Source organism: Sus scrofa, chromosome 1, assembly GCF_054392235.1.
Source record: "Sus scrofa isolate SSC_HxYL_T2T_F1_AM1 chromosome 1, Sscrofa_HxYL_maternal_Yorkshire_Landrace_v2.0, whole genome shotgun sequence".
NCBI classification, from domain to species: domain Eukaryota; kingdom Metazoa; phylum Chordata; class Mammalia; order Artiodactyla; family Suidae; genus Sus; species Sus scrofa.
This window is the reverse complement of record NC_139383.1, coordinates 248,925,644-248,952,372: the sequence shown is the minus strand read 5'-3', so window position 1 is coordinate 248,952,372 and position 26,729 is coordinate 248,925,644. Positions and strand designations below refer to the sequence as shown.

The following is a 26,729-nucleotide window of genomic DNA, read 5'->3' as shown; positions in this document are numbered from 1 at the left end:
CTTATTTGATCCATGGAGCTCTTTAAAATAGTAACAAGACCAACCACTGACTGGGAGATACTATGTGCTAAATATATATTTGGTAAAAGACTGCTATCCAAAATATACAAAGAATTCTTAAAACTCAACAAGAAAACAAATGACCCAGTTGAAAAATGGACCAATGATCTTAGACACATCTCTAAAGAAGACAAACCAGCATATGAAATGAGGCTTCTTCACAACAGATGCCATCAGAGAAATGAAAATTAAAACAACAACTAGATACCACCACACACTTATTAGAATGACCAAAATCCAGAACACCAACAACATCAAATGCTGGAGAGGATGGGGAGCAGCAGGAACTCTTATTTGGTGCTGATGGGAATGCGTAATGGTATTGCCACTTTGGAAGACTGTTTGGCAGTTTCTTACAAAGCCACACATACTCTTACTATAGGATCCAGCAGTCGTGCTCCCTGGTATCAACCAAAGGAATTGAAAACTTTGGTCCATATGAAAACCTACACAGGGATGTTGATAGCAGCTGTGTTCACAGTTGCCAAAACTTGGAAGCAACCAAGATGTCCTTCAGTAGGTGGATGAATAAATAAACTGTCATACTTTCAGACAGTGGAATACTATTCAGAGCTAAAAAGAAATGAGCTATAAAGTTATAAAAAGATGTGACGGAATCTTAAATGTATATGACTAAGTGAAAGAAGACAATCTGAGAAGACTGCATACTGTATGATTCCACCTTTATGACATTCTGGAGAAGACAAAACTATGGAGACTGATATGTGGTTGCTGGAGGTAGGAGTGGGCATGTAGGAATTAATAGGCAGTGAACAGAGGGTTTTTAAATCAGAGAAGATATTCTATATGACACTATATTGACAGATACATGTCATCAAACATCTGTCCAAACCTGTAGAAGGTACACCACCAAGAGTGAGGCTAACAATGGACTTCGGGTGATTATGGTATGTCCGTGTAGGTTCATCCTTGGACCACTTGTACCAAACACATACACCCTGGTACAGGATGTTCACAAGGGAGGCTGTGCAGCTGCAGGAAGGGGTATATGAGAAATCTCTGTACCTTCCTCTCAATTTTGCTGTCAATCTAAAACTGCTTTTAAAAAAATTAAGTCTTGAAGTTCCCTTCATGGCACAGTGGTTAACGAATCCGACTAGGAACCATGAGGTTGCGGGTTCAGTCCCTGGCCTTGCTCAGTGGGTTAAGGATCTGGCGTTGCCGTGAGCTATAGTGTAGGTCGCAGATGTGGCTCGGATCCAGTGTTGCTGTGGTTCTGGCGTAGGCCAGCGGCTACAGCTCCAATTAGCCTGGGAACCTCCATATGCCGCGGGAGTGGCCCTAGAAAAGACAAAAAGATTAAATAAATAAATAAATAAACAAATAAAGTCTTTGGAGTTCCCATCGTGGCTCAGTGGTTAATGAATTCGGCTAGTATCCATGTGGACGCAGGTTTGATCCCTGGCCTCACTCAGTGGGTTAAGGATCCAGTGTTGCCATGAAGTGTGGTGTAGGTCACAGACGCGGCTGGGATCCCACGTTGCTGTGGCCGCAGCTCCTATTGGACCCCTAGGCTGGGAACCTCCATATGCTGCTGGAGCGGCCCTAAAAAAATAAAATAACATAAAATAAAGTCTTAAAAAATTATAACAAGAGCTCATGAGTTAGAGTGCACATGCCTTTTTTAAAACAGCTCCTTCATTCAGCCACCAACCGTGGGAATTAAATTTTATAGTGCATTTAACAGACAATGAACACCGAGCAAGGTCACAAATACATACTGAGATTACACGACACTGAACAGAAACCAGCACTCGTCGGCAGCCTTATGATGACTGCCTGGCCCAGATACACACATCTAACATCACCCTTGCATGTGCCATCCAGGCAAATTTCTCTCCGCCCCTTCTGCTCTATACATAGCACTGTTTCCTCAAGGTGGGTCCCTGCAGGGCAGGCAGAATGGCACAGGTATCCCCTTGTGTGTTTCATATGCATTTAAAAATACTTGTAAGAAGGATGGCCCTGGCATCTTTTTGGCTTTTACAGCTGAGTGACATCATTTGAGACACATTGTTCTAGAGCAACCCCTAAAAGAAAAATTTTCAAAAGATTAGATGTGATCTATCCCCACTTAATGGTACATTTATGAAAAGTGGTACATCTATGAAAAATTCTACTGCCCCCCCCAAATTACGAGTATGGCAGATGGATGGTGATAATTGCTGCTATAGTTACTGGCCTCCTCGCATCCACACCTTTAAACCTGAAATTTCTCATTCTGACTCTGGGCTGGTTTTGTGACTTGCTTTAACCTATAGAATGTGATGGAGGGGGAGAAACGTGGCAAGTCACCTCGGTTGACCAGGCAGTAGCTGGTGGTTTTAGACTCATCAGCTGACCACAGATGCATAAGCAACCTGAGTCAAGACCAGCTGAGCCTGCCCAGATCAGCAAAATGGCCCACTTGACCCACTGACTCATGAGCAAAAAGAAATCTTGTTTTAAGCCATGAAATTTGAGGTAGATTGTTATTCAGCAACAGCTGATGGATACAGAGGTGTTATTGTGGGAGAAGAAGAAGCAAGTGGAAGAATGCAGGATAAAAATGTGCATGAACAGTCTGATCCATAGCATGTAATGCAGAGAGAAGGTACCCGGCCTACCCATGTTCATGGAAAACGCTGGGTGGAAACCCACCCAGTATCTCAGCGGTGGTATTAAGAGATGACTGGGGCTAATTTCATTTTTCCTCTTTTCCAAATTTCCTGTGATGGTTTTATGTCACTGTTATTAAAATGTCTTTTTATAAAATACAGTACAGGCTAGTCCCCCTGGGGACTCTCATTTGGAGGATTCCAGCCACTCATCCATGCCGCCATCAGAACAAGCCCCTGTTGTGGCCAGAGACCAACTACTGTCACAGGCAAAAAAAAAAAAAAAAAAAAAAAAATTTCTTTATTCACACTTTGACCCTACAAATGATCGAACCCCCTAGTCCTTTCTCCTCTGCTCCACAGTACTGGGGCACCAAGAAACCCACTTTGTTTTGCCACCTGCACTTCCGTCTGGACCACTTTGCTGGCCTGGCCGAGCCTCCCGCCCATCCTCCTCGGCCATCTCGACACACACACACACATCCCCTGAATGCTGCAGGCTCAGCTTTAGTCCTGCTTCCCTGGGAAGCAGCTCTGGTCTCCCCGCAGGACTCTCCATTCTGAGCTCCCAGAACACTTCCCTGGGCTACACTCAAGTCTCCTGTGTAGCATTCATGCCCACATTTCATCTCTGAGTTTAGTGAGGATAGAAGCTCTGTTCATCTTGGTTTCCCCATTCTCACCCCAGGGGCTGCAACAAGGCCAGGAATAAAGGAGAAATCACACACAGAGAGAACTTTGGACGAGATCTGTTCTAACTCTCTTGGTTTTTAAATGGGGAGAGTCGAGGTGTGTCTGGTCCACATTAGATGGCAGAGAGAACTCGCATCCCGTATTCCTCCTACTGGGCGCCCAGCCTCTGACAAGGTTGAGGACCAGGCTGGGCCAGGGTGCAGCAAGCCCACTCCCTCCCCAGCAGAGCCTGCGCTCCCGTGGCCCTGACCCCGTGGCCCTCCAAGTCCTCATTGGCCCTCCTGGGCCCGGCCTGCTGCAGGCTGAGCCCCCCAAGTGTCCTGTGACAGCTGTGCTGCTCTGGGTCTGGACTGGCTTCACCACGCAGCAGCAGAAGCACCACCATGGCACCCTTCCCGTGGGTGTCAAAAGGGCACTGAGCCAGAACACATGTGGGTTCAACGTTTGGGGCAGCTATCTTGAGAGCTGTGGTCACTACCCACCCCCACGGAAGTGTGATCTGGGTTTAGTCGTTGTTGTCCCCGACATCGTGACTCCTCTCACCGCACGCGCACGCACGCGAACACTGTCCCACTGGCTGGACTTAATACAGGTGAAAATGTCCCAGGACAGGGAAATTGGGAGTCTTTAGGAATGGCTGGGGAAGAGAAAGTCTTCATTCCTTCAGGATTGGAGGCTTAATATTTTACAGATTTTTGAATATCAAAGGAAATTTCAGTCTCATCCAGGAAACAGAGCAGAGTAAAATTTACAATTCAAACCTATGTTTCTACTTGAAATGTGTAAAATGCCTTCAGAATTTCCCAGGAGGATGCATTTGTACTTCTGTTTAAACATTTTTGTTTTGTTAGCAGGGGTAATGAACTTAGGAGAATCACAAAAACAGGGAGAGGCCAGGTTACAGTAGTAAGAGTAGGACTCCAGGGGAGACCTCAGGGGGAGGGTCCCGGTCCCAGGCCCTCAACTCCCAGGCCAGGAGTAGCGAGCAGGGGAGACAGTGGTTCCTGGCATTCATACAGCTGCCACTGAGCGTCTCCTCTGTGCTAGGCATCTTCCAGGCACCAGGTCAGAGCAGAGAATGAGTGGAGGTCAGCCCCGTGGGCTTACCTTCTGGAGGACAGCGGTGAGTGTGGTGGAGGAAGTCAAGCCTGGGAGGTGACAGAGAGGATGCTGGTGGGGACTTCATTCCAGGTGGCCAGTGAAGGTCTCCTTGAGGGGGTGACTCTTGAGCTGAGACCTGAATGGTAAGAATGAGGGGGACTTTGAGTTGGGGAGCAGGCAGATGGAAGGCTGGTGCAGCTGGAAGCCAGTGTGGGGAGAGAATCAGCTGGAAGGTGTGGGGTGGGCATTCCTTGTGCCATGGCCAGCTCATTCCCAACTCTGAGGTCCCCTTACCCCACAACAGGGAGTCTTGGATGCTCCCAGCCTGGGGAGTTTCTCAAAAGAAAATGGGCTCTGAGCAGGGAGCAGTAGGAGGGGAGCCGGGGGAGCCATGTATGTGGCGAGCCAACTGACGGGGGGATCATGGGACCTGGGGGAGACCTGCCCACAGCAGAGGGAGCCCAGCAGGGCCCTCAGGCTGCCATCAAGACCCAGCAGGGCCAACCCAGGGCACAGCAGGCAGATAAGGGATGTGGCCTGGAGGGCAAAGCCAAGGCCAGAGAGAGAAACCACAGGGAGGCAGGCTGAGGGCACAGAAGACAGTTTTCTCAGTCAGAGCCATTCAACAAAAATGGTGCAGGTGCTGTGGGAAATGGTATGGCGCTGCCCCCAAAACCTAAACAGAGCTACCATATGATCCAGCGATCCCACCTCTGGGTATATACTCCAAAGAATCGAAAGGACCTGAGATATTTGCACAGCAGCCTTATTCATAAGAGCCAAATGATGCATACAACCTGAGCGTCCAGCAACAGATGAGTGGATATACAAAATGCAGTATAGACACACAATGGAATATTATTCAGCCACAAAAAGGAATGAGATTCTGACAAATGCTACAACAGGATGAAATAAGCCAGCACAAAAGGACAAACACTGTATGATTCTACTTAGAGGAGATCTCTAGAGTAGCCAAATTAATTGAGACAGAAAGTAGAAGGGGGGATGCCCGGGGGGTGGGGAAGGGGAGAAGGGGAGAATTAGCGTTAATGGGTCTAGGAAGTCAGTCTGGGACGATAAAAAAGTTCTAGGGATGGATGGTGGTGATGGTTTCACAAGATTATGAATGTACTTGACTGCCACCACACTGTACACTTAGAAATGGTTAAAATGGTATATCATTCTTTTGGATGTGATGGTAAACAGGATTGCTTCCCTAATTTCCTTTTCTGGAATATTACTCAGCTATTAAAAAGAACGAAATACCAGCATTTTTTGCCACATGGATGGACCTAGAAGCTATCATGCTAAGTGAAGTCAGCCATACAATGAGACACCAACATCCAATGCTTTCACTGACATGTGGAATCTGAAAAAAGGACAGACTGAACTTCTTTGCAGAACAGATGCTGACTCACAGATATGGAAAAACTTATGGTCTCAGGAGGAGACAGTTTGGGGGGTGGGGGGATGTGCCTGGGCTGTGGGATGGAAATCCTGTGAAATCAGATTGTTATGATCATTATACAACTACAGACGTGATAAATTCATTTGAGTAATAAAAAAATTAAAAAAAAATCTGTTGACATAAAAAAAAAGGTATATCTTATGTTATATACATTTACCACAATAACCAGCAAAAAAACTGCTCACAGTGACTTGGGCTGGCTTGGTAAGCAGTGATCTGTTTGTCGGGGGAGGTGTGCAAGAGGTGGGGGAGGGAGTAGGAGGCCAAGGGATGAGAGGGCAGGTCATCCTGGGATTTGGATCAGGACAGAACACAGGAGGGCTGATGCATGTTGAGCCCTGATTGTGCACGGGCCTGAGCTTAGGCTTCATGCACATTATCTCTTTCTGCCCCCGGGGGCCCTGAGGCAGGGTCAGGATTACCCTCACTGGACAGACAGGATGCAGCTCCAGGGAGTGTCGGTCACTGCCGTGCGCCAGCCCCTCTTCTTCCATGGAGGACCAGCTGCCTGGCCGCAGCTGCAGGGACTGGCCCAGCCCAGGGTCACACTCCTCCTGGATGCCGGACCTGCGAGGGGCTACTAAGGTCTGGCCAGCTCTGCTCCCTGTAACTCCAGACACCTCTGACATTCCACTTAGCCGTCTCCCCTCCTTATGCAGCCGGCTACAGCTAGAATCTGCTCACCCCTGCCTCCTCCTTCCCCTTCCTCAGGCCTCGATCCGAGAAACCTCCTGCATAAACTTCCCGCTCGCTGAATTCTGGCAGAGTTGGCCTCAGGAACCCCACCTGCAGCAGCGTTTGTCAAGGTGATTCAGCTGCATCCTAATGTGGGGTAGGGGGGTGGCTGAGGCTCCGGAAGGATGTCCGACCTTCTTGGACAGAGGGAAGCTCTGGAGGGCAGGTCAGAGCTGCTTGGGTGACTCTGGTCCTTAGCACCCAGCCAGCCCGTGTGCCTTATGCTTCTATTATTGCCAGAGCGCCTCGCCTAATAGCAAAACCACACCACAAATGACACTGGTGCTAAATTCTAATAGCCAGCCTGGCCCGTTAATGGCCTCTTATACATTTAAATTGGGCGTGATCCCTTTGGGAACTGTAATTTTATTCATGGAGATTGCACCGCCTAATCTGAATACAGCAAACTGTACTTAAGAGATATGGTGGCTCTGGTGGTTTCTTCTCTCCCTCCTGTCCTGTCTGGTTTTGGGGCCCAGGCTTCCCGAGGGCACAGGAGGTGGCACTGCCACTTCTGTTCTTTTCATCTCCACTGAGCAGAGAAAGGAATGTGGGGGCTGAAGTCAGTTGAAACCAATGAGAAATCAGACCATGGTCTTTTTTATTTATTTTATCTTTTATTTGTCTTTTTAGGGCTGCATACGTGGCATAGGGAGGTTGCCAGGCTAGGGGTTTAATCGGAGCTGTAACCACCGGCCTATACCACAGCCACAGCAACATGGGATCCGAGCCACACCTGCGACCTACGCCACAGCTCATGGCAACGCCAGATCCTTAACCCACTGAGCAAGGCCAGGGATTGAACCTGTGTCTTCATGAATACTAGTCAGGTTCGTTAGCCACTGAGCCACAACGGGAACTCCCAGACCATGGTCTGAATGCACTCTGTGACCTGAGCAAACCACATAACCACTCTGAGCCTCAGTTTCCTTATCTGTAAGCGACTACGGCTGTAGGAGAGCCGCACACCAGGGAATACACGGGAGCCCCCAGCACAGAGCCCTGCTGCCTTTCCCAACCTGGCCAACCAATGGCAGGACTGTCTGAGCTCTGAGGAGCACTGGCCAAGGCTGGAAAAGCAGAGGACCAGCAAGGCTGGGTGAGGGGGCGGCTGGCAGAGAGCCTGGCGCCCTCCCGGTCACACTGGGAACCTTGGGGCCCCTGGCTCAGCTTCTAAGGCTGTCCCAGTGAGTCTGCCCAAACATCCCGAGCAGCTGTCTCAACCCACTGTTGCCTCCATCCAGTGGGGCACCAAGGCTGCAGGCCTCTCTGCTCTCAGACCCCTCAGCTCATGGGGGGCTATTACTGTGCCTCTCAAGGACTTGGCCCCTTCTCGGCAGCCCCAGCAGCATCACACTTCGGCCCTTCCCTTTCATTCCTCTTCCTCCTCCAGCCTGGGGGAGATTTACACAAACTTAGGGGAGAGCAGGGGTAGGAAAAGCTGGCTTTACTGATCAGTATCCTTTAGATCTACTGCTGATGGCATAAAGCTCATGCCCAAAGGCCTCAGTTTTTTGAATGGGTGGGGAATTTCATATACCTAGAGCTTAGATTTTTGAATCACAGAAAACAATCTTGGGTTTTTTTTCCTCCTTGGTTTCTTGTATCAACCTTTCCTGAAGCATCAAATATTTGAGGTACTGGGCATCGGAATTCAGATCAGTTCTTTGTTTGAACCACCTGAAGCCTCATTTCTATGTGGAGGGTGGGCAGGAGGGGGGTTTTCCTTTTTTCACCCAATTATGGGATCATATGCATTTTCATTTTCATTTTCAATTATGAAATATATACTATTTCCATATAAACAAATATTTATAAACATCTTCCTGCATAAACAAATCTTTCCACACAAACTAATATTTATAGAATAAATAATTTACATCAGTTAATATATCAAAAACATTTTCCCCTCTCTCTCCCTGCCCCATGCAAACATGAATCTTTTTTAAGGGCTGAGTGGGTTGTTTAAAAATAGTCAGCCTTGCACGTGCTGTCGTGGCTTCCTCATATTTCTCCCAAATTGTCCCCAGGCCTCCCTGAGGTCCCCTGGGGAGGGGGGTCAGGAGGCCAGCGGGGGCCCTGGGGCTCTGCCACCATCTGCACAGAGCTGGAGCTCAGCCGAACCACCTCAGTTTGGGGAAGAGGTTTCTGGGCTGTGTGTTTTATTGTTCTTGATAAATCTAATCAAGTTCAAGTTCGATAAGAAATGTATAAACTTAAATAAGAGTCTTTCTCAGCACGCAACTATAAATGCATCTACCTTTAGACTTGTAATGAAAATGTAGCCTCAGGAAGAAGGAAAAGACCTCAGTGGGAGATGTTCCCAGCAGCTGAATCGATGGGGAGGAGCTTTACCCAGATTCGAAACAGAAGCGACAGCTGTAAAGGGAAGTTTTATGACATCGCCATAAAGTGATGAGAAGCATGTGGCTCTAAGAAGAGCTGTACAAGATACACCACAGAGCAATGAGTGTGAAAATGGACTTGAAATAACCTGCACACACTGACCATCATGCTCTCTAGTGGGTGTGGTGGCAGATGGGTCTGGCTGGGTGTGCAGCCTATACAGCTAAGTGAACAGCGTCATGGCTTCTATAAACCTGTATCAAGGCCTGACTGGGCACTGGCTGAGGTCGTCAGGGTGGGTAGACTGGACAGACTGCTCAGGGCACATGAGTCCTGGGAGGGTGGGAGGGCCTGCAGACAGGTTTCCCACAAGGGCTGCTGTGGCAAAGGGCCTCCTGGGGAGGAAGTGAGTGCTCTGTTGCTACAGGTGTGGGAGCACATGACCAACGATGACACCTTAGGATGTTTCCCATCTCTGTGACGTTTTGGCATTCAGTGCTCCAGCTCCCAAAGCCCCTGGCTGGAGCCATCTACTCCTGGACACATAAGCAGGATTGAACAAGCTCCTCCTGAATGAGGCTTCAGAACTCACTCCCTTCTCCCTCAGCCTGGTAGAGATGAATCTCCACCTCAGCAGCACACAGAAGAGCCAGGAAGTGGGACTTGGCTGCTGAGCTGGTTCCTCTATAGAAAACCTGGCTTCTCTAGACTTAGGCTGCTCTGGGTAATTGGGACAGAATCGCAGACCGTCTGAGCTGGAGCAGTCCCGTATATCTAACCTCAATGTTCCCCATACAGAGGATTCTGAGGCCCAGAGCGGGGATGACTTGCCTGGGGCCACACAGTAAGTCGGGAACCCAGGTCTCCTGGCTCTGTTCTGGGCTCCTCTGCCTCAGCTGCCTTTTCTAGCACTTGGCCATTGTTAGGAGGTGTTTCCTTATTAGTTCAAAGAAGAAAAAAGCGGCTGCAGTGCAGGGGCTCCGAGGGCAGACCAGACCAATGGTTCTACTTCGCCCACAGGGTCAGAGGTGCACCACAAGGGACTCGGCTGGGCATCCCTCCACTGCACAGAGAGCACGCTGACAGGCCTCCCTCTGTCACTGCCTCCTTGTTTCTTGGATGGGATAAACTGTTTGGCCTTTGGACAAGATTATTTTTGTACAAAACAGGATTGTTATCACTTAATTGAAAATAATTATCCAATGCAAATTGAGTTCAGCTTGTCTAGCTGGAAATAAAGAAGTGAATATTTTGGGCGGTTTCGCTGCTGCAAAGGCAGGTATTTTAAGTAAATGAAAGTAATAATAATAGGTGGCCGTTTCTGCAGGAAGCCCTGGGAAATCTCAGGGCCTCTCTCTTGAGTGGTTCCCTGGGTAGGAAGTCTCACCCACCACCTTATCCAAATCAGGACTTGTCCAAATCAGTCTGTAAAGGAGATATTCTGACAGAGACGGAGGCCAATGGGTCACTGAGGATGGCAGGGCTGCACATAATCCCGCTCAGTGGTTTGGCCCCTGGGGGGGTGTATCCTGGCAAATACAAGCCTTGGTTTCGTCTCAAAGCAAAGAGAAGGAGAGGGTCAGGGGCAAGGAGAGGGAGATACTGACATAAGTTATATTAGTGGGAGGTCACTTCCTGTCCTTCTTCCCTGGGCTCCTCATCCCAGGCACTACATCTCAATCACCGGGAAACCTGAGGCCCAAGCCCTCCAAGAGTCTCACCCACAAGCCCAGCTGACCACCAGCTTCATCTGCTTTCCTATGTACTCCTTGGCTTTGTTCACTTCCTCCCAGTTTCACTGTATCAGTTAGCTGGTGCTGCAGCGATGCTGCCTAACAAACATCCACACATCTCAGTGGGCTACAATAACAGGCAGTTCTTTCTCAAAGCTCTGCAGGTTTACTGACCTCAGCTGGGCTGGCTCGAGAGTCTGCAAGCAGGAAGGGTGGGTCTGCTCTACCTGTCTCTCATCTGCCAGCATCAGTGGGCCAGCCAGGCACATCCTTCTCTTGGTGATGGCAGATGCACAACAGGGCAGGCAGAAATATGTGAGGCTTCTTAGGGTCCGGTCTCAGAGTTCCATGGTGGCCTAATGGTTAAAGATTTGGCATCGTCACTGCTATGGTTCAGGTTCAATTCCTGGCCCTGGGGAATTTCCACATGCTGCAGGCATGGCCAAAAAGAGAAAAAAAAGCCTAGTCTCAGAACCCGTATCCAGTTACTTCGGCCCCATTCCATTGATCAACATAAGTCCTGAGACCAAGCTCAAAGTCCAGGGCTAGGAGATTACATTCCTCCCACCATGAGGCTGTGGCAAGAGTGTGGATGAGGGAGGGGGAAGGCTACTGTCCAGTTCTGACCTTCCTGCTAGAATCCCCACCTCCGGCCTCACCTTCTCTCGTCTACTTTCCACAGAGAGGTTTGCTCCTTCTACAGCGCAAATATGATCATGTCACTTTCCAGTTCAAAATCCTGAAAATCCTTCTTTCCCCTTTTCTGAGAATAAATGAAATTCACTTGAAAAAGTTTAGCACTATCCTAAGGGCCCTATGAAATAAATATGTCAACAGCACAACCATCACGGGGGCCCTGTGGGTTGGGTTGCCCTGGCTCTCCTCCCTTCCAGGGGCAGGCCTGGCTGTTCACGCTTGTGCGTGACAGTGCACAGAAGTCCTACAACCTGTGTGTACCAGTGTACCCTGCAGGAAGATGGTTCAAACCCCCAAGAGCTTGGGAGCAAGCAGGATGACAGTTGCGGGATTGGATGCCCTTTGTGTATGGTTGCATGGGAAGGCCATAGCTCAGTGCCAGGCTCAGATTGTTATTCTCTTCCAAAACCCAACCACTCACTAATCCATTCCAAGGTACACCTTTCCACCAAAACCAATTGTTCTTAGTGAAGCTCTATAGACAAGTACTTCTTAGAATGTAACCTGCAGACAACACTGGCCTGGAAATTCTTGGTTAGATGTCCATGAAGGAAAAAGGTGTTTGCACCAGAATGTACATTGCTGTGTCACTAAGCTCACTGTTTCATTCAGCTGACTTTTCTTCACAGCAGGACTTTCTCAGTGAAGGAGGCAGTGATGAACTCTCTGGAGTAAGCTCTTAATCATGTGTGGACTGGTAAACTAATAATTTGTGGCTCAGCCTCTTTGAGACTACTCAGCTCTCTTCTGATTCTGGGGACACAGACCTGAGGTGTCCAAGCATTTCTGAATGGCACCCTAGAGTAAAATGATAAGACACTGGGCAAAAGCAAGTAATTAAAAAATTAATACATTGTCGTGATAGAGAAAAGAAGCTTCTTCAATATAACAACAGATGGCTGGCTCAATAAATTATATATGCTTTCTCAGTGGAGTCAACTGCACTCATAAAAGAAGAGTTTGGGGACTTTCTAACAAGAAGAAAAAGGCTTAGGACAGACCAGGAGTTTTTTTAAAAAGCACGATACGGAATGGTGCAAGCAGCCCACTATGTAATGTGTAGATTCAGTAAAAGCGCACACATTCACGCAGTTTGCCTGAAAATACAGAGTGTCTATATTAGTGTGGTGTGATTATACCCTTTCCTTCTTTATTTTTCAAACTTCTGGAGTATAGTTGTGTTACTTTATAATGAAAAGAAATGTATAGCTATTGATAATTAAGACCCATTCAGTTGATGTCTTCTATTTCATTGTCTCTTTGGTTCCCAACATTAAACATCAAAAAAAAAAAAAGCCATTAATTCAAGCACAAGAATTCAGAATTTATGATTACTCAGACTCTGGAGTTCCCGCTGTGGCGCAGTGGAAATGAATCTGACTAGGAACCATGAGGTTGTGGGTTCAATCCCTGGCCTCGCTTAGTGGGGATCCAGTGTTGCCCTGAGCTGTGGTGTAGGTTGCAGATGTGGCCCGGATCTGGTGTTGCTGTGACTCCAGTGTAGGCCAGCAGCAACAGCTCCTATTAGACCCCTAGCCTGGGAACCTCCATATGCCACTGGCACAGCCCTAAAAGGACAAAAGACATAAAAAAAAAAAGAATTTAATATTACTCAGACTGGATTCTCTTTCACGTGTTTGTTCATTCATTCAGTCATTCACTCAGTTAACAAACACTTCCTGAGGCCTCACAAATGCCCTTCCAGCACTGCAATTCGAGAGCATCAAGTCCCTGCCTCACAAAGGGCTGGCCAGGGCTCACCCTTGCATTCTCTATGATTCACTTAGCAAACATTCAGCCCACTTTGTGCTGTGCCGTGGCTTGGACCAGCACTGGGGGACAGAGGCAGGTCCAGCAAGGGGAGAAAACAGCTCAAACCCAGGAAACTCTTTCAGAAATGTAAGATTAAAAACCTAATACATGCTCATAATACATTCAAACAATACTTTGTATGAAACCAAACCCACTACCTAGAGATAATAAGCAAGAGGAAGAGTTTGGTAGTATCATTCAGATTTCTTTCTATGAATATACAGACATATTTCTTTTCTTTTCTTTTTATGTCTGCACCTGGGGCATATGGAAGTTCCCAGGCCAGGGATTGAATCTGCCAACATTGGATCCTTTACCACTGTACCAGGCTGGGGATGGAACCCACCCCTCACAGAGACCTGAGCCACTGAAGTCAGATTCCTAACCCACTGTGCCATGGTGACAACTCCACAGACATATTTCTTTATATATACTCACACATTCCCAAACATCCATATTCATGTTTACATAAACAGTAGTTTTATTTTCATTTTTAAAAAAATGGCTCAGCAGAAACGAATCTGACTAATATCCGGCCTTGCTCAGTGGGTCGGGGATACGGCATTGCTATGAGCTGTGCTATAGGTTTCAGATGCGGCTTGGATCCCATGTTGCTGTGGCCGTGGTGTAGGCCAGCATCTGTAGCTCTGATTGGACCCCTAGACCTGGCACTTCCATGTGCCATGGGCATGGCCTTAAAAATCAAAACAAATAAACAAAAAAGGATCTAGAATATTTCAGATCTGCAACTTTAATGCTTATTTTTCTGAAACAAAGCATAGCAAATATGCAAAGTACTGGGAGGACCTAGAAGACAAGTGACTGGTGCCAGAATGAGGTGGCCCTGGAGTTCCCATCATGGCTCAGTGGTTAATGAATCCGACTAGGAACCACGAGGTTGCGGGTTCGATCCCTGGCCTTGCTCAGTGGGCTAAGGATCTGGCATTGCTGTGAGCTGTGATGTATGTTGCAGACGAGGTTTGGATCCCGTGTTGCTATGGCTGTGGTGTAGGCCAGCAGCAACAGCTCCAATTAGACCCCTAGCCAGGGAACCTCCATATGCCACGGATGCTGCCCTAAAAAACACAAAAAGACCAAAAAAAAAAAAAAAAAAAAAGAATGAGGTGGCCCTGATGGTCGCTGTGAGTGGGAGGACACCCACAGCAATCCTGAAAGGCCTGTCCGCCCTGATGTATGAGCTCCCTACTTCCCACACTCTCAGCCAGGCTTCACTGAGCCAGCCGCTGCACATGGTAGGATTTTGTTGGACAGAGAGATCGGCAGGAGGGATGCCAAGGGAAGGAATGGCAGAGGTAAAGGCCTACGGGTGGCTGATGAGGTGGCCCCTCAACAGTGCAGACCCTCGGCAAAGAATTACAGGCAGATGCATAGACCCACATCTTTATTCACAGCACATGTCTTTGTTTTCTTGCCAAAGCCCCTTCAGTCCCTCCAACATGAGAAACCAGGGGGTGGCTTGTTGGGAGAAGAGGGCTGGTTGGCACTTCAAAGTAGTTATTGGGGTCTCAGCTCATTCCAAGAGCAAATGTACTTAAGGGAGTTCCTGTTGTGGCTCAGTGGTAACGAGCCTAACTAGTATGCATGAGGACGAGGGTTTGATCCCTGGCCTCGTTCAGTGGGTCAAGGATCTGGCGTGGCCGGGACCCCTATCCTGGGAACTTCCACATGCTGCTGGTACGGCCCTAAAAAATATGTTGTACTTAAGCATTAAGGAGAGAGTTGCATTTACAAAACCTGTGTCGTTGACACAGTGAGGAGAAATACATTCGTAATCAAGTAGAGAGTCCCCTGCCCACTAAACAGTGGCTGGTGGGCGAGCCCAGCATGTGCTCACTTCCACTCTGACAGCTGGTCAAACAAAATGGGGACCCTTTAATCATCGGAATTCACCTAATGCTAATCTAGATAATTAAAAAAAAAAAAAAAAAACCCAAGCAAAATACCCACAGAAATTCAGAAGGAACTGCTGCTAATATGTGTACATACACCAGGTGCATTTCCCTATCACATTTGGGTCACACTCCTGAAATGATTGGCTCAGGGCCTTTCTGGGTGACAAGGGGCAGGGTCTCTTGTGAGGTCCCCCTGGCCTAGGCTGCTCTGAAGTGAGTCTGAGTGGGCCGGCCGGCCCCAGGCCAAGCCCAGGACACCTGCCAGGTCCCTTACGTGCTTGGTTCACATTGTTTAACCCACCCATGTTCCCCTTCCTTCTCAACTCTCTACCCATCTCTGGGCCTTAGTGTTGTCCTCTTTAAATTGAGATGGGGGTGGGCAGTAAAAGGTCACTACAAAGTAAAATGAAATGAGGAGGAGAATCGCCAAGAATCCTTTCAATTTGATCTTATAAAAACAAATAAGGGAGAAAACAGATCACCCGGGAACTCCTGAGCCAGTTTGGGTTCAAGGCCACAACCCAAGACCTTGTCCTGAGATCTTGTCATCCCATCCCACTGTGCCTATGGTCTTTGGCCTCCAAAGTTTAAGTTCTCTATCAGTTCCCCCCACCCTCCACACACACACAGACTCACCGAGCCTAGCCCTGTACCTGGCCCACTCATCTGCATCCCAAAGCACAGTGACTTGGGACCTCAGATGCAGCTTGGATCCTGGGTGGCAGTGGCTGCGGTGTAGGCCCATGGCTACCGCTCTGATTGGACCCCTAGCCTGAGAACTTCCATATGCCGTGGGTGTGGCCCTAAAAAACAAAAAAACAAACAAAAACCCCAAAAAACAAAAAAACTTAATAACCTGGTGGCTTCTTCTTGTCAACTGTATGATTGCTCTCATTTATTTTTCCATTCTCCCACTTTTAACATTTCCAGTAGCCACAACTATAAAGAATATCCTGTGGACACCTTAGCAGAGACTTCTTTAAGGACATTTCTGGTTAATTTATAGGGTAGAGTCCCAGAAGCAGAGATATGGGGCCAGAAAATAACTCTCATAAGATTCTTCACACATATGGCCAAAGAGCTGACATGGAATGCATTAATCTGTTTGGGCTGCCATAATAAAATGCCACAGACTGGGTAGCTTAAACAACAGAAATGTATTTTCTCACAGTTCTGGCAGTTAGAAGTCCAAGAGCAAGGTCTTGGCAGGTTTGGATTCCTCTGAGGCCTCTTTGCTTGGCTTGCAGATGGTGGCCCTCTTGTTGCCTCTTCACAGGGTCATCCCTCTGTGCATGCCCTCTGGTGTTCTGTCCATCCTAATTTCCTCTTTTTTTTTTTTTTAATAAGGACATCAGTCATATTGGATTAAGTTTCATGCTAATGGATTAAGGCTTCATTGTAACTTAAAGGTGGTATCAGCAGATACAATCACATTCTGAGGTACTGGGGGTTGGGGCTTCAACATTTTTGGGGAAACACAGTTCATCCCATAACAAAACTCTTCCTTAAAGGTTGGAAATGTTCCTTGGTGTCACCTGACTGGGTGGTGGCCCCTTTGCTACCTTCTAAAGCTGAGTTGCCTTTTGCTGTGAAGTCTTCTCCATGTCTCTCAGCCTGTTTCCCTTTCTTCTCATCTCTCAGCTCATCACTGTTGACAGCTGTCAATCAGTCTTAAGTAGAGATTCTCAATCTCTGATGCACATTAGAATCTGAGAGCTTAAAAAATAATTCTGGTGTCTGGGTCCCAACTCAGCCGATTCCAGTGTCATTTGTCTGGGGGTACAGCCTGGCTGTGGGGAACTTTAAAGCTCTTTGGGTGGCTCCAGTGTTTTGCCAAGGTGAGAACTTCCAGTCTCTGGTCTCTTCTTTGCTTTTGCAAAACATGAGACCGGGCACAAGGGCTGTTTAATTACCATCTTCCAAAGTTAATTAAAACTCTGTATTATAAAGCCTGTTTTTAACTCCCCTAAACAAGTTCCTTTTAAAGCATGGTGGTAATTTGGCTCTTTTGTTAAAATTAAGTTCTTAAAGTAAAAATTAAAAGACAAAATGGAAAACCACTGGGCATAGAAAATCCATCCTGGATTTAATAGAGTCTCTTAAGTCGTGGACTGGAGTGAGACTCTTGTTGCTCAATGTGGGTCAGGGAGCTCGAGATACATCATGGTCCTTGAGGCTTATGTTCTGTGTAAGCTTTTAAAGGAAGAGGATAAAAGCTAATTTTCATGAGAGCCCTGCTTCTGTGGTGGGGTGATTAGAGAACTGTTGTGTTAAGTTTGGGCTCCTCTGAGTTTTGCACCCCAATGCTCGATGTTTGAAACAAAGTTCTAAAAGATTCTACTATCCAGAGGTAAAGCTCACAGACTCAGTGGCTAAAGAAGCCAGAGATTCAAGAGTCCACATTGGATGATGCCATTTAGACGAGGTTCAAGTAGAGGTGAAACTCATCGACAGTGACAGCAATCAGACATGACTGTGTTTTTGTTGGAGGAGAGTCAGATCCTGAAAAGACACTTTTCCGAGGCCTTGGTGACGGAGAGAAGGGCGCAGAGCTCCAGTGGTTGGGGCGAAGATGCCTGTGACACTGGCTCCCCTTCAAACCATGACTTTCGAAAGTGGCTGGGGATCCCATCACTGGCAGGATGGAGTCATGGTCCCAGCCCCAGGCCCGGGTGCACTGTGGCCTCAGCTGGTTTGCGCTGCTTCTCCACGAGAACCCTCAGCTCCACTCCCACACGGGTGCCACTGTCCATGTTCCCTCCTGCCCCCTTGTGCATGCTGTCCCTCCTGCCTGACAAGCCCCTTCCAATCTCATTCACCTGGACTTTGGTCATCTTTCCTATCACAGCAGGGAAGTCATCCCTCCGCCTCCAGGGATGGCATTAACCATGCCCTCCACTTGTCACTGTTTGTTTTTGCTGACAGACTGGGTGCCATTTGGGAGCAGTGCTGTCTCTATTTGCCGTGCTGGGCACAGTGCCCAGCACCAAGTAGGGGCTTAAAAATGGTGCTTGTCATTGAATTGTGTTAGTTTAGAATGGGAAGTGGAGCACTGCAGACAAACGTTTTTTGTCAAAACCATCCATTTACTCATAACAATATTTGAAACTGGGTAGAGAAAAACGTGTGATTCAAGTGACTCTGGGAAAGACTCTACGTGGAGGGTTGTGACCTTCGGGCACAAGTATGGACTGTCCCCGGCCCCACAGAGGGCAGCAGAATGGCTCTGCAAAACAGAGGAACAAAACTTTGACACTGGGGTGGGGCGGTGCTGGAGGAATGCCAGGGAAGAGACTGAGAGAGGACGGAGTGGGTGGAAGGAAAAGCAAGGACAGTGGGGAGTTCCCATCATGGCTCAATGGTTAGCGAATCCAACTAGAACCATGAGGTTGAGGGTTCGATCCCTGGCCTCGCTCAGTGGGTTAAGGATCGGGCATTGCCGTGAGCTGTGGTGTAGGTTGCAGACGCAGCTCGGATCCCTCGTTGCTGTGGTTCTGGCATAGGCCGGTGGCTACAGCTCCGATTAGACCCCTAGCCTGGGAATCTCCATATGCCACAGGAGCGGCCCTAGAAAAGACAAAAAAAAAAAAAAAAAAAAAAAAAAAAGCAAGGACAGTGGGAAGGTCTGCATTGTGTCATATGACACCTCCCTGCAGCCCTGAAATCTTCACTGAAGTTCCCCAAACTCTTAGGATGTTTAATGGGTGTGTATTTGTGAGTCTGTGATTGTGCACATGTGATACAAGCGTGTACCTGTGTGGCTATGTGTGACTGGGTGTGCTAGTGTGTGCATGTGTGTGTATGTATGTGAGCATGTGTGGATGTGGGCATGAATGAGTAGTAACACGTGTGTTAGTGGGTGTGTGTGGGTGAGTGTGAACACGTGGGAATGTATATGTGGGCAAGTATGTGCATGTGTAGGTGCGTGTGTGCACTGAGAAAGGTTGTGGGTTTCCTTCCTGGATTGTCTTAGGAGTGAGGCTGTGGCAGCATGAGGACAGCATGAGGAAGGCAGCAGTCATGGCAAGCACAGACCATGTGCTGCAGCCAAAGCTGTGAGGGGCCAGTAGCCCCCAGCTGAAACCTAAGTCACACGTTTAATGAATCACTTGTTTCATCAAGAAAGCCAATCTGGGAGTTCCCATTGTGGCTCAGTGGAAATGAATCTGACTAGTATTCATGAGGACACAGGTTCGATCCCTGGGCTTGCTCAGTGGGTTAAGGATCTGGCATTGCCATGAGCTGTGGTGTAGGCTGCCAGCTACAGCTCCAATTTGACCCCTAGCCTGGGATCCTCCATATGCTTGGGGTATGGCCCTAAAAAGACCAAAAAAAAAAAAAAAGCCAATCTTAGTTGCTGGGCAGTGCCTACATGGAACCCTATGTTGAAGAGTGAAGTCTTTTGAGTCTCCAAGGGAAGGGTGTTCGTGATTGATTAGCAATGTCTGTCCTGCTTCCAAGAGGGATGGTGGCAGCATGTTTGCCATACCTGGCCTCTAAAGGGCACCAAGCAAAGTGCTTGGCCTTTGGGATACAAAGATGAACCTCACACAGTACCTGCCCTTGAGGGGCTCGCAATCTACTGTGGGAGATTGAGAGTGTAAACAGACAAGTGAAAGTTGACGGGGGCCAGATGAGGGGGGTGGGAGGCACAGCTGAGAGACACATCGATGGTGCCTGGAGCAGAGGAGGGTTTCCTCATGGACTTTCTGACCAGGCTGAGGTGAGAAAGCAAGGAAGGCATCCCGCCGTGGCACAGCAGAAATGAATCTGACTAGGAACCATGAGGAGGCAGGTTTGATCCCTGACTCGCTCAGTGGGGTAAGGATACAGCATTGCCATGAGGTGTGGTGTAGGTCAAAGATGCGGCTTGGATCTCGCGTCGCTGTGACTGTAGCTCTGATTCAATCCCTAGCCTGGGAACCTCCATGTACCACAGGGGTGGGCTTAATAAGCAAAAAAAAAAAAAGGTGAGCAAATTTCCACAGGAGTGCAAATGTCAGGGTATCTGGGAGCAGAACAAAAGGAGACTGGCGGGAGACGAGCTAGGTAGGAAAATAAGCTGATGGGCAGCGGGGCGGCGCAGGCGGGGGGGGGGGGGTCCCTGAGTGCTGTCGCTAAGAGGTAGTCCCTAACAGGGTTGCCTCAGCCACCCACACATGCGGCCTGGGCATCCCAGCACATCTGCTCCCGTTCTCCTGTGTTGCAGACTGTGGGAACCAAGCCCCAGCAATCCTGGTGCTGTATATGCTGTGAGCCGCTGCAGGTGCGGGACAAAAAGCCACAGATACTTTGCATGGGATGGAGAGCACATTTTCAGTTTCCATCTCTCACAAATTGCAAATTTCACTTTCACAGCCCTTCTTTCCCCATCACAACCACACCGGTTTCTCCACAGGACCTCAGGAGTCTGTTGTCACAGACACCCCAGCTTTTCTTTGTGGTGTTTCTGCCTCACCAAGCGCCAGGGCTCCGAAAAGCCCAATGCCCCGTCTTTGACATCCCCTGATTTGAGCCTCCTCCAAACCTTGGCCCCGTGGCCCTTTCTGCTTCATGGAACAGTCTCACATTAGAAGGCAGGGGCCTGGGCTCCAGTCCTGGCTCTTCCCCTAACTCAGTGCAGGATATGGGCCTCAGTTTACCCATAAGTACCACAGAGGGTTCTAGACTTGATAATTTCTGAAGGTCCTCTAAATTGGAGAATGGTAATTTTTTTTTTTGCTATTTCTTGGGCCGCTCCCGCGGCATATGGAGGTTCCCAGGCTAGGGGTCTAATCGGAGCCATAGCCACCAGCCTACGCCAGAGCCACAGCAACGCGGGATCCGAGCCGCGTCTGCAACCTACACCACAGCTCACGGCAACGCCGGATGGTTAACCCACTGAGCAAGGGCAGGGACCGAACCAGCAACCTCATGGTTCCTAGTCGGATTCGTTAACCACTGCGCCACTACGGGAACTCCGAGAATGGTAATTTTCTGATCTTGATAGTCTCTCTTTTATTGGACCCCCAAGACGATCTCTTCTAAGCCAAGGGTTGGGACTTGTGTTAGCCACTGATGGTTTGGGAACTTGCGATCTTTCAGGATCTGTTCCCAGGATCTGCTGCTGCTTCCCTCTTGCTTTCTAACTTTCTCCTGTCCTTTGGTCTGGTTCCCATATCTTCCTGTTCCTTTGTTCCCTGGCTCCTGGTGATGACACTGTGGGAGGTGTGACTGAGACGGTGCATCAGGGCACTCTGCTGAAAGGCTCCTGGCTGGAAGGAAGGTCTCTTCTCTCCCCTGCCCCCTGGCTCCATCCATGCCACAGCCCAGTGCTTCTTGCAGACAGCTGTTGTCTGAGCAGAGGGTGCCTGGAAGGAACTAGGCTTTGAGACTCAATATTTAAGCACTGAAGACCTTTTCCCTCACTCCTAACATGTTGACAATTTCAGAGGTGCTTTCTGTTTTCTGTTGACAAAGGCTGGCAGAGGGAACTAAGAGGGAGGGCCCCAAACCTTAGGCCTGGCTCTTGCTCTGACTTGAGGTATGATCATGGGCAAGGCTTTTCTTTGTTCTGGCCTCAGTTTCCTCACCTGTAAGGTGAGGGTGAAGTCTTGTGGGCCAGAGTGAACCAGACAATCTTTTAGGCCTTTGCAGCTCTGACATCCACAAGAATGGATTTAAGAATTTAAGGATACTGATTGGACCCCTAGACTGGGAACCTCCATATGCCGCAGGTACAGCCCTAAAAAGCAAATATGTGTGTGTGTGTGCATTACAATGGCTAAGATCTCCCCATACCTTGCAAGATGGTGCTACATGTATAGCCTGGCTTGCTGATGGTAAAGGAAGACAAGGACCCCCTGGAGCATAGAAAGGCAGGCTTCTGAGGACAGGTCTGTGGTGGGTCGGCAGGGGAATCCAGAGTGACCCAGGAGGCCAATGTTAATTGAGGCGATGAAACCAGAAAACTCCCCTGAGTAGCTAAGCGCGAGAGGGTTGCCATGCAAATCACCAGGAAGAGATGATTAACTGGGTGTAGGCACAGAAGAGAGGTGGTTGTTGACCCATGACTTTTCCAGGACGATGGTGGATCCCCTGGGCCCCCCAAGGCTCCACTGGGGGTAGGCGTGGAGGATGAGGTGGGGTGTGAAAGGAGGCTGAGGCAGAGGGGTGTGTGACAAGCTCCCCTCCCAGAAAAACTAACCAGGCGAAGCTGGCTGGGGACAGGGGCCTGGTGGAGGAAGGGTGAGAAAGCCACGCAGATGGTTTCCATTTGGGGAGGTTCCGTGTTCTGCCCCAACTTCTGACGCCTCACTTGTGGGTATGGGAAGGGTGTGGGGAGGCAGGGACTTTTCTGAGCATAATTTCTAGTACCGAGGGTTATCAGAATTCATAGACCCTCCGCAGGGGCTTCCTCCCAGGGCCCAGTTCCACGCTCAGGAGATGTTTGAATCTCTCCCGGTTGCTCACCTCCAGGGACCACGAGCCCACTGCATCCCATGTGGTCTGTCCCACTGTTGACAACTCCAGTCAGGAAGGGCTTCTTGGCATCAAGTCCAAGTCTGCATCTCTAGCGGCATCGGCATTTGGCACAATACATCCCATAGATGTTCAGCTTGGTTCTGGTCTGTGGAGAGTTTTATATAGGATGCAGGAATAAACGATGTACAATTATTATCAAGGTAGGGAAGTTAGCTGGCAGGCCTGGTATCATGTTCTAGGGATTAGGGTTTTGTCAAGTTTCTGCCTCAGTTTCCCTATTGGAGATAAAGACCACTGTGCTGGTTAATTCTCTACGTCCACTTAGCTGGGCAATGGGGCCCAGTTGTTTGGTCAAATACTAGTCAAGATGCTGCTGGGAAGGTGTTCTGTAGGTGTGACTAAGATCTACAACAAACTGACTTTCACAATGTGGGGAGGCCTCATCTAGTTAGCTGAAGACCTTATGGGCAGAAACTGAGGTTTTCTCAAGAAGAAATTCTGCTTCAAAACTCTAGAAGACTGAAATCCTGCCTGAGTTTCCAGCCTACTGGCCTGTCCTATGGATTTTGGACTTGCTCACCTCAACACCTGCGTGGGCTTAAATAAATCTTTCTCTGGATTCATATCCTATTGGTTTCTTTTTTCTGGAGAATCCTGACGGTTGGAATCATCTACCTTCTCTCTGTGCAAAGGCAGATAAAGAACACTGAATTCCTTAGACGAGGAGCAATGTATAAAAGGATTAATATTAGAAAAGTGCTAATTCGTGTGGTGCTGTGTTAATCTGAATCCAGCTCTGAGGGTGCCATCCGCCTGCCTACTCAAAATCCGTCATGGTTTCCTATGGCTCCACTGCCACAGTGTTAGCTACTCTTTATGGAGCTTTTCTATCTATCAGACTCTCTAAGAAAGTGGTATACACAATTCATAACTATTAGATATTTTAACTCTTGGGGGAGAGAGGGTGTTATCTCCATTTTACAGATGAGAAAAATAAAACACAGAGGACCACAGTCCTTGGCCTGAAATTTGAAGTCTTTAGTGATCTTCTCCAATTTATCTCCCTCTGACGCTTTCATGTCATCCACAGCCAAGGCAAATGGACTAGACCATCTTATTTAAGTGTGCTCTAGATTTCCCATGGCCAAGCTATGGCCTGTGCCTGGGTTTCTTCTGAAATATATTTCATCTTATCCTACACATCAGAGTCTTCACTCAGCTCTAAGGACCAATTTCAAGGTCATGTCGTCTGTGAAGTTTTCCTAGGTCTCCACCATCTCTGACCCTGGAAGAGTCTGTACAGTCTCATATCTTTCTAACTTGAGTTACTGCCTTCTGTCTCAGGGCTTCTCTCTCCTCCAATTAAGATGGAATCTCTCTGAGGGCAGGAAGCATGTCTGATGGATTATGACAGACAGGGTTTTTTTTTGGGTTTTGGGGGTTTTTTTTGTTTGTTTTTCTAAAATAGGGAACTTCGATTAGAAAAAAATCAGTCCTCCTGGACTAAACTTCTCTAAGGAAGCGTCTCTGTGATTGTTTTTTGAAAGATCAGGGCTATTTCTGCTCCAGCATCATGTTAGTAGACTTGTATTTTCTTTGTTCTTATCTTCCACTTGAATGATAGACTTCACATTAATATGTAGAAAGCTTTGTCTTGTTTAATCTGCCTGAGGCTTGACAGCATCACCAGCAAGCTCTGTAACCCTCAAACCCTTGAGCCCCACATTCACCCTCTCCAGCCTTTAGCCACCTTCCTGAAGGAACCACTGTGCATCTTTCCATTTGGAAGGACAACCTCCCAGTCCAGTGGACTAGGGTTTTAGTCATCCCTATGTTGGTAATATCAGGCACAGAACAGTATTGGGGACCAGTCAGTTGACTTCATTGACTGAAGCCTGTGTCAGGCCCCATTCTGGACCCTGTGAGAAAGGAGAAAGATGACATGGCCTTTATCTCTTTATTCTGTCAACATATATTGGAGCCCCCACTCTACACCAGGAACCACGCACTTCACAGCACTTGACTCACTTGTGCGAAGTCTATTTTCTCTGTGGGCGACAAGCCCAGAGAGGGCATGGATCTTATTTGTCTGGCTCATCACTCTGCCTTAACTGAAGTGCGGTGCCTGGCGCATAATAACTATCCTATAAATACCTGTTGTAGGACTGAATGGGGTTTGCATTTGTCTCACCCGCTAGAGGAAATGAGAGCTGCTCAAGGATAGAGGCGCCCTCCATGTCAGCACAGGACTTGGCTAAGGTGAGATACTCAAAAGTGTTGATTGAGTTGGTTGGATGTCCCTGTGAGGAGGTCCAGTGTGGGCCACACCTGCCTAGGGCATGGGTTGGAGTGTGAATTCTGGGTTCTTTATGGGTCCCCACCTGCCATGCTATGGGAATTGTAGCTCTTACTCTCTTACGTGTTCTCTGCTCCTTTCTTGCAGCTTTAGGAATTGTACTATTAATTATAGGGACGTTAAAGTGCCCCCATTCCAGTGCCCTCCAGAGATTTTCCTTTTCCTATTTCCTTTGGTGGTCCTTCCATAGCTCCCCTCAACTCTAGTCCTCTATTCTCAGAAAAAGCTTCTCCATCAGAAGGGAGGCTCTGTAGATACCATTTCCTGTCTCTATGAGGCTGCCATAGAAGAGCCAGTCCTAAAAACTTAACACTAGTTGTGTGCTCAAAAAGATGCTGTGAGGGGACAGGACCCACATTGAAACTGGGCTTCCCATTGAAATCATTTCAAATGGAGGGATTATGTTCATTATCAAGGGACTGATACCCAATTTTTCCTAAAAAAGGACCACAAGTGTGATGTTTAATCAACTTTCATGGCATACTTATATAAAGTTCCTAGGCTGTTCACAAGTCATGTCTAAGTGATTGGTTGGTGAGGCATGATGTGGGATTGTGGGGCCCCAAGGAATCAGTTGCAAGACTCTCCTGGGGGAGAGGCTGGGCTCAACATGAGCAGCTGGAAAAATGGATGGGGAAGGGGAGTGTGTAGAGTAAGAAGGTTCTCAGAAGCTGGGTCATGGAAAGACAGCCAGGTGATGCTTCTTGTAATGGCTATGAGTTGCTACTGTGAATACAATGACAGAGCTGGGCAGTCTGGGGATTTGCTGGTTGCTGATAGACAGAGGGCTGCCCACGGAGAGGCTGTGCTGCACACTGGTTGTCAGGATTGCTCTTGAGTGAAGCCAGTGATGACTGTTATTTCACAGTAATATGTAGAAATCTTTACCTAAAACTTTAAGATTTAAGCCCAGGGCTTCCAGCGACCACTAGGCCACAGAAGAGCAGAGCTGGGAGTGACTAAGAACTCATCCAGGATGATCCCACTGCTTCCAATGTTATGATGAAACTGGGGTTCAGAGAGGAGGTCACAAGTAATCAGGGCTCAAAAAGGCACACGTCCTTGTGATAGCATCTGATTAGCAACATTTTACATGTTTAAAAGACTAAATTATGTTTGGTGGACATACTTAGAGGGACGGATGTGGAAATTTGTAAGGACTAGTCGATGGTGTGTACAGGGCTGAGCTCTTTGACATGAAGCAGGTAACTCAGAGGGAAGGAAGTGATGGTCTGGTTTTTCCACAGGAAATCCTGCCTTTGCACGTGTACCCGCATCGTCCCTTCACTCAGGCAGCCATGGGGCATTTCCAGAGAGGACAATCCCTCAAGTGAATGAGAGACAGGAAAGTCCTCATCTTTGACCTGCCCTGGGTCCTCAGCACCATTCCAGTGGCCCCCCCCCCGCCGAGACTTTCCTTTTCCTCTTTCCTTTGGTGGTCCTTCTATAGTTCCCCTTTTCCCTCAACACTATTCCTCTATTCTTAGAAAAAGCTTCTCCATCAGAAGGGGGGCTCTTTGGATACCATTTCCTCACTTTGCTCACCTGTGTGCACACTGCCCTCAACTCCTTTTGGGCATCCCTCTGGATCCATTCCTTCTCTCCTCCTTGAGTGACATCAATTGAGTTTTCTTCTGCTCTCCAACATCCCCTTCCCTCTCAGCACCTTCCTGTCAATGGCAACTGGACTTCAGCCAGAGTCCACTGTCCTGTCACATTTTCAGAGCCAAGGGT

General features: G+C 48.2%; 1 long non-coding RNA gene across 1 annotated transcript; it reads right to left on the bottom strand.

Moving 5' to 3' along the window:
• Positions 1 to 4,207: 4,207 nt before the first annotated feature.
• Positions 4,208 to 26,729, bottom strand: LOC146407097 (uncharacterized). The gene is made up of 3 exons (XR_014824211.1): positions 26,541 to 26,729; positions 22,628 to 22,784; positions 4,208 to 4,608 (listed from the first exon to the last, which is right to left on the bottom strand). It is a non-coding gene; the product is annotated as an uncharacterized LOC146407097 (long non-coding RNA).